This window comes from Sinocyclocheilus rhinocerous, unplaced genomic scaffold, assembly GCF_001515625.1.
Source record: "Sinocyclocheilus rhinocerous isolate Xijiao unplaced genomic scaffold, SAMN03320098_v1.1 scaffold623, whole genome shotgun sequence".
Taxonomy (NCBI): domain Eukaryota; kingdom Metazoa; phylum Chordata; class Actinopteri; order Cypriniformes; family Cyprinidae; genus Sinocyclocheilus; species Sinocyclocheilus rhinocerous.
This window is the reverse complement of record NW_015644631.1, coordinates 444,804-458,616: the sequence shown is the minus strand read 5'-3', so window position 1 is coordinate 458,616 and position 13,813 is coordinate 444,804. Positions and strand designations below refer to the sequence as shown.

The window sequence follows — 13,813 nt, the reverse complement described above, 5'->3', positions numbered from 1 at the left end:
ATTATCCCTCTTGCCTTGCCATCAATATCCCTGTTTGCCATTGTCTGCCCTATGCCTGTTTTTTGACCACGTCTCTTGTGAATAAAGCCTTGCAGATGGATCCGCACGCTTCCTGTGTTCTCCCCGTTACACCTGTGCCGGCACAACATGCCATATTTACTCGCAAATTTATGTAACGTCATATTACCCTCTATCGGTTTATGTAACGTGGCCCTCTAGCGCTCGAAAGTTACTTGCGGAGAAACATTGCTTAAGAAATTACGTGCACGCGCTTCTGCGTGTGTAGGTACCTGTGTACCGATAGTTAAAGGTGATACAACTAGCCTATATATAACAACCGGACCTTTTTTCTTTATGGTCAGACGTAAGCAGACGGAAGTAGGCAATTTCCCGGCAAATCTGACCCGACGTCTATAAAAGATTATTAGGCCTATAGGCTTATTGTAGGCTTACCATGATCAATGTGAGACAAAAACACCGTTTGGAAGACGTATTTTTAGTGTACTCGCTCATCAAAGACATTTTGTTCATTTCTAACAAAAAAACTTTTTTTATTCATTTACGGACATGACGTAAACAAGCACGGACGAATGACGGAACTAGGCAAATTCTCGACCCTGACATTTCTAAATTATTAGGTTTATTGTAGGCTTACCATAATGAATCGGGTGAGGCAAAAACACAGCTTGGAAGACACATTTTTAGTGTACATTTGTTCATTTCTGACAAACAAACAGAAAAAAAACCCTGAAGCTCTAAGTTTAATTAGCAGTTTATTGTGGTTTTATTATTGATACATTTTATAATTTATTGAATATACAATATTTTAAAGTTTTTTTTTTAATATTATTATTACATTAAGAGCCTCACACAGTTTATTGCTTTAATAAGCATTTTCACCAACAACAAAATGAAAATAGGATGTTTTTCGTGTAGACACCATTTGGATTTTATTGATATTGGTTACAGATCACCATAACTCCCTTTCTAATTGATTTTCATGTCATTCTCTCCTGTTGTGATCATCCCCCCCTCCCCCCTCCAACGAGAGCCTTCCGTGAGATTTTGATGTGAAGATGTCATGACAAGCTTGGCCTTTCTCTCTTTCCTGCGGCTTGTGCGGCCCATGGCCAAAAGGTTTTGTGGCAGAGGGACTGTGAGAGGCCTGTTCCTCTCCCCCTCCGCTCGGCTTTACCCCTCTGGTTCCCATCCGCTTCCGAAGCTCTTAACAGCCCGAGCCGAGAGCTCGTAACCCCCAGCACACCCTAATGAGAGACCCGGGGACAATGCTGGCATTGTTTGGTACCTCAGCCCAAGAACAATGGATGTTTACCCAAGCAGTTGTCCGACCCAAACTCTACTGTTGATTACTGTTGGGTCTCCTGATTAACTCTGCTCCTCGCCCCAGCACAATGGACCCTTTGACTGGGCCACAGTAAGCCCCCTCCAATTTGTCCTCCCCTCCTTCACTTTTTCTCTCCATCGACACTCTTAACACAGAACTCCATCATGGGACCCGAGAGAGAGCAGCGTCTCTCGTAAGGCTGAAATATCGCTGCTTAATCGCCACTCACTTCAGCAGAGAGACATTGACAAGTGAGGAATGAAAACTGTCTGGAAAAAGACCAGTAGGGACTCGAACTTAAGTATTGTAAAAAAAAAAAATTTTTTAAAAAAGCATCTCAAAATTATTTTAGCATTCAAATAAGGCCTCTGTACTTCAAAACATGGTTTTGAAACATCCTTTGCACATACTGTAACATTTTAATTGTGGAGTGTAAAAGGTTTTCTGAGACTTTCAAGTGAAAAATGCTTCTTAGTAATCTAATATATGTTTAGCAGAGTGTTTAAAAGCTGAAAATGGCTTGACCTGTCACATTTGCATTTGTGTGTTTGTTTACACATTGCATTACTTCTTATCACATTTTACACAAATATATTACCAACGCAATGACAACTATGCATTAATATGCTCGGTAGTCATCATTTTTCTTGCTAATATGAGCAGCCTAATATAAGGAAGTACTACATATCTATCAGTTTAACAAAGGTTTGACTACGTCCTCATGCATTAAATATAGTTCAGACCCTTTCACTGACCATATAAGCTTGTAAAACTGCTGTTTGCCAATGCAAAAGATATGCTGCATTGCCATATAAATCATTCAAGTGCATGGAATTTAAATGCATGATACCGTTCAAAAGTTTGGGGTCAGTAAGATTTTTTTATGTTTTTGAAAGAAGTCTTTTATGCTCACCAAGACTGCATTTAATAAAAAAAATAAATAAAAAAATTTTATATATATATACATACAGTAAAAATAGTAAAATTGTGGAATATTATTTAAAAAAAAATATTCCAATTTTTTTCAGTCCCATGATTCTTCAGAAATCATTCTAATATGCTGATTTGCTGCATTTTTATCATTATCAGTGTTGAACAAGTTGTTCTGCTTTACTTTTTTGTGATACATTTTTTTTTCAGAATTCTTTATTATAGACATTTTAAAAGAACAACATTTATTTTATATAAAATGTGTAGCATTATAAATTTCTTTTAATGCATCCTTGCTGAATAAAAGTTTTTTTTATTTTTTATTACTGACCCAATACTTTTGAAAAAGTATATTTAAATACTGGATCCCGTAGCATACATTACAACAACGGAAATTGCTGTGGAAGTTTATATCATCAAATCAAACAAGACATGTTATAGCTATACTATAGCAAAACATACACAAAATGGTTTCCAATTCTCTTACACTTGTACATATATTCATGCAGCCATGTGTTATCAATGATTTTGATACAAACTTTCACACAACACATTTCAGATGTAAATCCCTGTGTAAAATGGGTTTAAAGTAATCCTGGAATTATAGAGCATGCAAATTTAAGTCCAGCTTCACACACTCCTCCTCCACATCATCACTGCACATACCGTATGAAACAGCCTTCAAACTTCGTGCAAAATGCATTTAACACAGAACAAAAGAAAACATGAGATCTGTTGGGCTAAAACTCAATGCATCTAAAACAGTTTCAGTTTAATTTCTCATGCATATTGCATGATATCATTTTATCAATCTACTCAAAACAACACTGCAATTCATTAATGTGTCAATTGATTAACAAATAGCACTGAAAACATTCACTATGAACTGAATTAAAAACAAACAAACAAAAAACAAACATTTATTTCAAAGCCTGGTCTGTTGCCTTTTGAAATAACGTGCAGCTCTCCAGTGCGTGTTTCTATGGCCGTCAGCACTGCGACATGCACACACACACACACACACACACACACTGCGCTGAACGTCTGCAGTCGGTCCATCTGCCCAGCAGAGCTGCTCAGCATCCAGGCTCCAATATTCAGATGAGGCCCACGCAGATTAATAAATCATTAAGATGGTGCTGTCTATAACGGCCCCATTCACACGCTCTCCGGACACCGTGTGTCTGCTGCGATCCCGGCATTAGACATGCAAGAATGTTAATGCCGACACGCATTAAAAGAAGCTTGTGAGGCGTCTGTCTGCACGCTGGGCCTGTGCACATCTCGCCATATTGTGTCTGAAAGAGAAGCACCTCTCGTCTGGGGTAAGAAACCCCACTTTTAATGTGCCAAAGGACAGACGTGCCGATAAACTTATAGAACATGCGGCCTAAACATGAAGCATTTTGTGCCTGTTATTTTAAAACAAAACTCTGGTCTAAGAATGAATTGTTTATTTTTAAAAATAAATACATATAAATATATTAAAATTAAAAAAAAATATATATATATATATAAATCAGTGTTATGTTAATAACATTGAGATACTATTATAGTTTTTATTAATATTTTGAATCAGTTTTTATTTTCTATTTTTTACTTTCATTTTAGTTAAAGTTTTAGTAATTTTGTTGTGTTTTTGTCTATATACTGTAGTTTTTATAAATTTTTTATTTCAGTTGTAATTCTAGTTATTTTAGTACATCAAGTTATACTGTATTTTATTTCAGTTAAAGGTTTAGTAATTTTATTGTGTTTTTGTCTATATAGTTCTTATTCATTTTTATTTCAGTTTTAGTTCTAGTTATTTTAGTACATCAAGTTAAACTAAATTAAAATGAGAAATGTTGCCTTGGCAACTAGTTGAAATAAAAAGTTCTTTATATATTATCTTATTTCGGTCAACATTTATTTATTTATTTCAAGTAAGGATTTTTTTTTTTTGTTATTTTTTTTTTTTACATTTTTTAATAAATGATCTATCTTTATGGGAAAAATAGTTATAAATATATGCTAATTTAAAGAAAAAAAATTCACATACACAAGCTGTACAAGAAAATACATTTATATCAGGGTTATTATAGTTAACAACCCTCATATAAAAATATACATTTTCTTGTACAGCTTGTGTGGGTAATTTTTTCTTTAAATTAGCTAAATATTTTTCCACAAAGATGGATAATTTAATGTTTCTTCCTTGTTCTGTATTTTTCTTTTTTTTTTTCCATAAAAACATTAGCGCACAGGAAAAGACACTTGTTTTTCTTTTTTGTTCTTTTTTCTGGTCCATTCAAAGCATTTTGTCTCCTGCTTAACCCAGCACTTTAAGTACACAGTGAGGGGGATGATTGCATCACAAAGGAAAGCACCAAGTCCATACCCCTATTTTGGCTTTGCAATTTGCATGCATTTGCATTAGTTTATTATGCACATGCCTTTTGTTCCCTGGGTGGGAACCATGGAAAAAAAAGAAAAAAAAGATGAAGCCTGTGCAAATCCACCTCACACACAAAAATACACATTTATTTTGATTTTGATGAAAGCTGGAATGCTAATATTTACACAACGGTGCATGTTAAGCAACAATCAATAAATTAGCTGCAGAAAAAATATGAATATATTTATTTGTGGATTGTTTTGTTGTTGCTTATTGATATTTGCATGCTGTTTTATTCTATTATTAACCCTATTTCTGTGCAAACACACACACACACACACAAAATGCTTTCAGCTTCATGCAGACCCACCGTTTCGTAATTATAATCTAAATATCACATCATTAGTGTCTGCTATCACAGAGAACGTCAATGGGAGTCTAATGTAACAGTCCAATTCAACCGACTTGATTTGAAGAAATAGGTCACGGGTTTAATGTTGCCTTTGGCCTGGTTTTCTAAACCACCCTGATTCAGACACGCACACACAGTGATTGTTGAGTCTTCTGGCTCGATAAACATTTCTTCTAACCAAAGTCATTTTTGTAGTGCAACAAAATCTTTTTTCAAACACATCATTGGCATTAATACTGCACCATATCATTAAAATAATAATTTCAGCCAATGAGCTTGTGTCTCCCACCTTTAACCCCTACTCAACCACTCTTTCCACCAATATTATTTTGTTATGTTTATTTTTACACTCATGTTTTTGCTTTTGGATTTGTATGCACTGGGAAAACAAATCTCAGATGTGCTACGAGCATGTTGAGCAATCGCGCACATGTGCATGCGTCTATGAATGGTCCGCAGAGGATGTTCACATCCCTTTTTCTGGCCTCTGGCTCGCCACTCACCTCATGTTGCATCAGCCTCATGAGGCAGCGCTGCCTCCACTTCCTCCTGCGGGCGACTCCGAGCTCCAGCTGCCTCTAACACACACAGAGAAACACAGAGATTTCACATTACACCCACAATAAAGGCACTTACTATTCTGTTAGCTTTACTACATAATGGTGAGCTCAGTATCTCATATTTAGAGGTACAGATATAATGTCTAGATTTACATTTGCCATACATTTTTATCCAAAGCAACTTAAATTGTATTCAAACAACACATTCTGTCAGTTTATGTATTCCTGGGGAATCGAACCCATGACCTACTGGTTGGGCTACATTTTTATTTACTCCATACAGGCTATTTTTAATGCCAATTTATGCAGTCACTTTGAATGGACATTATTTGATTGTAGTTGAAAAGAAAGAACAAAGGCCACTAGCAAAATCTATTCACACTGATGTGACTCTAAAAGTGATCTCTGGTATCTGTACTATGAAATGTTGAACATGTTTAAAACGTGCACATGGAAAGTTTGTGCATTGTTCTGATATTTATGCACTTAAAATGAATTTAGGCTGAAATACAAAACTAATTTTTAAGCTAAAGAACTCATAAAACATACTTGTTTTCACTGTAGAAAAGCAGAACTACGTCTTCATCCATGTGGTCTCCATCGAGACTCTGTATAATGGTGAGCTGAATGTCACATATTAAGAGGTACATATAATGTCTAGATTTGCATTTTCCATACATTTTTATCCGAACCAACTTAAATTGCATTCAAACAATAAATGTTTTCAGTTCATGCATACCTGGGGAATCAAACCCTTGACCTACTGGTCGAGCTACATTTTATTTACACCACACCAGGCAACTTTTAATGCCATTTTATGCAATAACTTTTAATGTATAGTACACTTTTAAATTCCTCTCTGGTATCAATGTACTATGAAATGTTTTTTTTATAGTGCATGAGTATCAATGGCACCTATTGTTGCATGAATATCTTAAATGTGTAAATTATTAACAGCGTTTCTCATGTCTGTCATCTATCTGAACCTGTTCTGTTCATATTTCATGCATGCCATTGATGTGAAAAGTGATCAAAATTCCTCTCTTTGGTATCACCGTACTATGAAATGTTAAACATGTTTGAAATGAGTGCACTGTTCTGATATTTATGCATTTAAAATGCATTTAGGGTGAAATATAAAACTAGTGTTTAAGCTAAAGAAGCCATAAAACACATTTGTTGAAAAGCAGAATTACGTCTTCATTCATATAGATGAACGACTTTTTAAGTGGTTTATACATGCAACAAGACTCTATATAATGGTGAGCTCAATGACTCGTATTCGGAGGTACAGTACATATAATATCTCATTTACACATAATGTCTAAATTTACATTTGTCATACATTTTTATCCAAAGCAACTTAAATTGGATTCAAACAACACATTTTATCAGTTCATATTGGGAATCGAACCCATGACTTTCTGTTTGAGCGTCATTTTATTTACTCCGTACCAGGCAAATTTGAATGGAATTTTATGCAATAACTTTTAATGAACAGTATTTCATTGTAGTCTAAAAGAAAGAATACAGGCCACAAGCAAAATCTGTTATGCTTAAGATTTGTTTCACAAGTGCACAAGTATCAACGGCACCTATTATTGCATGAATATCTTAAATCTGAATGAATTATTAACAGCGTTTCTCATGTCTGCCATCTATCTGTACTTCTTCGGTTCATATTTCATGCATGCTACTGATGTGACTCCAAAAGTAATCAAAATTCCTCTCTTTCGTATCACAGTATACTATGAAAATGTTTAAAATGTGTGCACTGTTCTGATATGCATGCAAATATAAAAGTAAGGTGTAAGAAAAAGAAGTCATAAAACACATTGGTTTTCGAGGTAGAAAAGCTGAACTATCTTCATCCATATGGTCTTTTTAAGCGGTTTATATTGTACATGTGACGTCGAATCAAAACACAAGATGCCAAACGTTCATCAAAAGCGGCTCTGCTGAGAATCTCCAGGCATTGTGATTACCACCAATCATACGCGGGAGCTCAGGGTGCTAAATCAATGAAAACGGTGCTAATTAGAAAATTGGTATTCATGGTAACGGGCAGCCATTGTGCTGTGACATATGCAAAGTGCGCGACGTGTGTGTGTGTGTGTGCCAGCAGACATTTTGGGATTGCCCTCTCAGTCTCCACTGCCAAAGTCATAAGATGGTGGCAAACAGGAGGCATCGCTTCCACAATGGACAATGACGTGTTTGGAGATGCCCATGAACCGCTTACAGTTAATCAAGGGACGTACTGTATGTAATATCATTTTCGGATTACGTCTTTTCAACATAACACAAATCAGTGCTTTTATTGCTTTTCCTGCAGTCAAAAAAAAAAGCTTTATTTTAATATTTGATTCTCAAATTAATTTTGGTTTTGTCAGAATACAGAAATATATCTTGATAGTTTTATAATATTTTTATAATCCAAAGATTTCATGCCAACAATAATTCCACGCTTAATTCTGTTTTATTTGGTCATGCTATCAATGCATCTGTGTGTTTGCCCTCAAATGAAGGGAAAGTGGCTCCTCGTGTCTCTCCATCAAAATCCCAGAGTCTCGCAGCAAATTAGCAGTATATATAAGTATATATGTAAGTCATTTGCAGATTGCGCTATCAGCTGTTGTCGAAAATATTAGAAGATTTGCTATAAATCAGAGATGGAAACACAATCACAGGATATCAGTATTGGAAATTTCTCAGTATATTTGTAGCCCATTCATTCAAGAAAATCAGCTTGTTTTAGCAGTGAAATACAGCTGAACTTAATAACAACTGCTATGGATCAGTATTAATATCCTTCAGTGTTGATGACAGATTATGTTCTCATTATAAATTGCTCTCAGAAGATCTAAGATAGTAATATATCTGTGACTAACGCGCAGTAACACGAGGTGATTCTCATTACATTTATTGCAGCTATAGACACACTGGCACCTCCAGCTCATGTAGTCAGCTGGCCTCATCATCTCCATGGAAACCCCAATCAGCTCAAGAGCTCATCACACATGACAGATTAGCCAAAAGTGGGCGGGCACATAATAACTGCAGGATGATTAACAGATATTCTTGTGATCTCTCTCTCTCTCTTTTACTAATAAATTATTTATGGTTTCTTTATTTAGTTCAGGTGTTGATATATCCAGGTGGATGCTGCACACTTGGTGGTGGTTGAGGAGAGACCCCCAACATGATTGTAAAAGCGCTTTGGTTGTACAGCAATACACAATAAAGCGCTATATAAATGCATCATTCATTCATTCATTCAAATAGAAAGTGCTATCATTTTGGTGATTATATTACATTTTTTCAGTGAAATATTATTTAACAAAAGTCATTTTATGTCCTCCTCACCCCAAAACAATGAATAATAATAAATAAATAAAATATGGTATCAATTTAAAAAATAGAATGCAATCTGTGTGATCTGATGAATGATTTGGATGATATATTTCAGATAATTTCTTTGAAATCGTATATTTTGTTCAGGCAAAAGTTCTGACTAACCAAAGTGGCCTGTTTCCTTTTTATTTTCTTGTGAAGCAAACAGCTCTTTACAAACCTGAACACTCTGGAAATACATTGGTTTCTTTTCCCCCCAAGTTATATTTTGTTTTTTAGCTCGAGTCCTCGGAGTGACCTCAAGTGGTGACCTGTCTGACCTCTGAAGTTTTCTGTCCCAAAGGAATCAAAGTTCAGAGGTCAGCATGTGCTACATGGTCAAATTCAAGTTCAAGCAGACCATCAAAACTGATTCCATATGCTAAAATACACATTACAGCTACATATATAATGTGGAACAATGTCAAATTCATTACACAGCACCCAGAAACCCCAATGACTATATGTTCTATCAGAAGGGTTGCACTGGCACATCAGGAATTTGTCTAATTAAATATTTTTATTAAAATTCAAAAATAAATAAATAAATACATTTAGCAGAAAACACTACGATAAAACAAATTTTAAAAAAACTTTTTAAATAAAATGTGATGGTTTGCACTGGAAATTCTGGGAATTCCCCTTTCTACATTAATTATGAATTATGAAGTGATTCATTCATTTTAATTATAAAACAATTTTATAATACTTTTCATATACATTTTCTCCAAAAACTATAAATAATTCATACTTACTAAAAACATATTATTAAATATAAGTATATGTATCACTTTGTTAAAGTTAATATACTCCAAAAACTATAAGGTCATTCAAACCTTTTATTTCTAAAAAAAACAAAAAACATTATAAATATAATATTTGTTTAAATATTAAAATATGATTTCCCCCACCTTATATGCAGAAACCCCAATGACTATATGTTCTATCAGAAGGGTTGCACTGGCACATCAGGAATTTGTCTAATTAAATATTTTTATTAAAATTCAAAAATAAATAAATAAATACATTTAGCAGAAAACACTACGATAAAACAAATTTAAAAAAAACTTTTTAAATAAAATGTGATGGTTTGCACTGGAAATTCTGGGAATTCCCCTTTCTACATTAATTATGAATTATGAAGTGATTCATTCATTTTAATTATAAAACAATTTTATAATACATTTCATATTTTTTTTCTCCAAAAACTATAAATAATTCATACTTACTAAAAACATATTATTAAATATAAGTATATGTATCACTTTGTTAAAGTTAATATACTCCAAAAACTATAAGGTCATTCAAACCTTTTATTTCTAAAAAAAAACAAAAAAAAAACATTATAAATTTAATATTTGTTTAAATATTAAAATATGATTTCCCCCACCTTATATGGTAAGATGGCTGTGTGAAACGTTATTTAAAAATCTAATATACTCTAAATCTAATATCTAATATATATACACATTTTTGATTACATTTTTCTATGAAAATTGCTAACATTTCTATAGTATTAACAGGACTAAATGCCAATGAAAATAATAAATTATATTAAATTAAAGATATTAAATTAATATAAAAGCAGGGGTTATGTTTAGGTTTCGATGGCAGAAAATATCTTAAGAAAAAGGAAGAAAGAAAGTCAACTGAAAGTGAAAGAAAAACATGGTAACATTATTCCTAATGTACAGGCAGCTGCTTAATGATGTGTGAGAGAGAGACTCTGAATCAGTTGTCAGCTCTTGGGGCCTCTACGTCGGCCTAGTCGTGGACAGTTTACGAGTCGCCCGTTGATTCGTGTGTGGATGTGTAAGTACAGCATCCCGTTACACATTCCCGTCACACACACTCTCCAGCATCCTCCATTCACTCCATCTCTGCTGTTCCACCCTCCACAGAGATGCAGATGAGCAGGGCGCACTTGGGCCCCCCCTCACAGGGCTGTCTGTCATATTCTGCCCCAGACAAGACATTGCCCACTTGCCCTCGAGCGTGGGAATGGGGGTCCACGGGCGTTCACATCATCTCCCCCACGTGCGCTCGACCGCATCAATTAAGGATGAGTTTCTATGCCAATTCCTTCCTCCATCCCATTATGTCCCAATTATTTCATTTGAGGAGCTTGAATAAGTCCAGAGTCAACGATACTCGGACGCACGTGGGTTCCAATGAGCTGACAACTACAACAAACTTACGCCTTTGTCCCCTATATGCGCTTTGCATTCATCCTTTCATCCAAAAGCTTTCATTTTATTCCTATATAACAAACAAACCATCCTGAAGCGTTTGCGCGTACAACAATCTAATACCTATATTTCACCGACATATGTAATGCTCCACGTTGAGATGCTGATAGAAGCGGTTCTTACTTTCGGTTATCTAGCTTTATGACGACCAGCACACTTATACAGCTAGATAACCAAAGATAACAACACGCCTCCAACGTGATGTGTCACACAAAAAAAAAAAAAACAGAAAGTTCCTGTAAATGAGGTCGATACCATCCAACTTGGCTCCCGCGCGTAATTGTTGAACTTCTTAATTATTGACTCGAACGATTTATACGCATTTTCATGAGACCGGGCTCGCCTGCTACATCCATCCATGGCAGCGAGGATGCTTTTATACCAGTCGGAGCTCGGCTTGGCTGGATTTACAGTGCGGTACGCATGAAATCCTGCGTATCCAGGCAAGAGAATAAACGGGCACGCAGCAAAAAACGCAAGGCATAAAGACAGCATCGGGCACAGAGCGAGAGCTGGAGTGTAAACACATGCGTGCTTGGGTTTGGGCTTCAAATATCACTCTCGTATCATGCGTAAAATGCGCGCAGGTTTGATCTGGAGGCATTTTCGCTCCTCTTGCTCGGGGTAACATCATGACGTCCTTATGGCACACGGATGACGTGCTCACGGATGACAGGACTGACGCACTCAATGGGCTCCATCTCTAGTGCCCAAAATGCGCACAAACCTCGTGAGGTCAGAGGTCTCGAGGTTGCGCCGAATTTAAATGTCTATTTGGAGACGCACGCGGCGACGCGCTTGTCCCTTTTCTGCAGTGCAATTATGAATATAGACCAGGATCAGAAATTAACCAGGGCTTGGTGTAAAAAAAAAAAAAAGTAGCCTACATGAAGTGACCCCACATATTTAAAAATGTAGATTCTTCTGCTTTTCTAACATTTATATATGTTATATAATATTCTAAACTATTCTTTTTAGTAGTAGAGAAATATTTGTACGCATAAATGTAATAAATGCCCCTGAAAATCACCCTCAGATGGTAAATATTGCCCATTGATTTGATACTATTATAGACCTCATCTTTTCCGTTCCAATGGTTCAGTTTTAGACACAAGAGTGAAACTTCTAGTTTGTTTGTTCAACAAAGTTTTCAGAAGGAGCTTGTGCGGCATCCTTGGGATGCTTTTAAGGCTCTGCACTGTAATTATGAATTATGATTAATCATTATGACTAATACGTGTCTCTTAAATTTCAAAAAGAATTCACTGTTCTATTGCAATGTAAACAGGCCTGTAAACATTTCGATATTATAATGAACAAGCCTTTTCGTTCTTCAGTTTGCCTTATTAGATTCGTTTTAGCAGCAGCAGTTGATTGCAGTTCACTCGTCAACCTCAAATGGTAAATAATACGAGCATAAAAAATAACGATAAATAAAATATTGCAACTGGAAGGAAGGATGCACAAAATTACCTAACCATTATTTCACCACTAATTAAAGCAATATCTGTATGTAAATATTTCCTAAATACATTTTTCTCTTCGTACATATTTATTCAGTTCATCTCAGTCCACACATAATCGACACATACAGACAGACATTTATAAATGTTTTTCATACTCCATTAGAAAACATAAATGCCTAAATGCCCGTATGAAAGATTTCCCTAAATACTAAATGAGAGAAAATAAAGCAGCTGAATGAAGTAAATTAAGCATCACTTCTCCTCTCCAGGATGCAAATTACAGTAGAACAAAGGTTTAGCTGTATTTGCTTCAGAATGAAAGCACGTTCTTAAAATAAATAAAATATTTAGCAACATCATTTTAAAACAAAATACCATTTTATCTGTTATCTTTTATAGCAGCTCTTAATTTAACCACCCTGAAGCAATGAACCACTTAGGGTGTTCGGCGTGACGTCACACAGAGGGCAATTAGCACTTCTTGATCTGTTATCGTTTGTTTAACAGCCAGTGAAGCATGTGTGTTAATAAAGTATCAAGTCTTTCAGTTAGCCATGCGTGTTTTAAAAAGGCGTTTGCTTTGGTCATACTTTTTTTAAATGACATAAAATAAGCCTATTATTTCATAAGCAAACCGTTATGTTAGAAAATAATAAAACATTTTGAATTGGTTGATTTATCAACATTTTTTCTTTTTCTCAAAAGGACACCCGAGAAAATACAGACCAAAAGCATTATTTTTCCTTTTATGAGAATGCAATAATTTTACACGAGATTAAAGCTACAGATTTCACGTGGCCCATTCTTGCAAAATTAGAAGCATGAAGTAGGCTACTTACATTCCCCTTGGACTCTCCATGGCACCGTCATCTGGATGTGAAACGGATAAACGAACATCCTCGATTAGAAATCACATCCACGAAATCCTTCCACGACTATAGTTTGCTGAAGATGCACGAGGCATCGTCGTTTGAAAGCATCTTATTCCATCCACAGGATGAGCAGGTGTGAGGGGAGAGCAGAACTTCATCACATGGCTGCCTGAGCTCGAGAGCGAATGGAAAGTGCTGCGCGAGCCCTG

At 35.5% G+C, this 13,813-nt stretch overlaps 1 long non-coding RNA gene across 1 annotated transcript in view; it reads right to left on the bottom strand.

Annotated features, from left to right (window-relative positions):
• LOC107758598 (uncharacterized) overlaps positions 1 to 13,797 on the bottom strand; it is an 18,213-nt gene extending 4,416 nt beyond the window's left edge. Inside the window, exons 1-2 of the long non-coding RNA XR_001642043.1 lie at positions 13,572 to 13,797; positions 5,568 to 5,642 (exon numbers count right to left, since the gene is read on the bottom strand). This is a non-coding gene — a long non-coding RNA (uncharacterized LOC107758598). The remainder of the gene's footprint in view (positions 1 to 5,567; positions 5,643 to 13,571) is intronic.
• Positions 13,798 to 13,813: the final 16 nt, after the last annotated feature.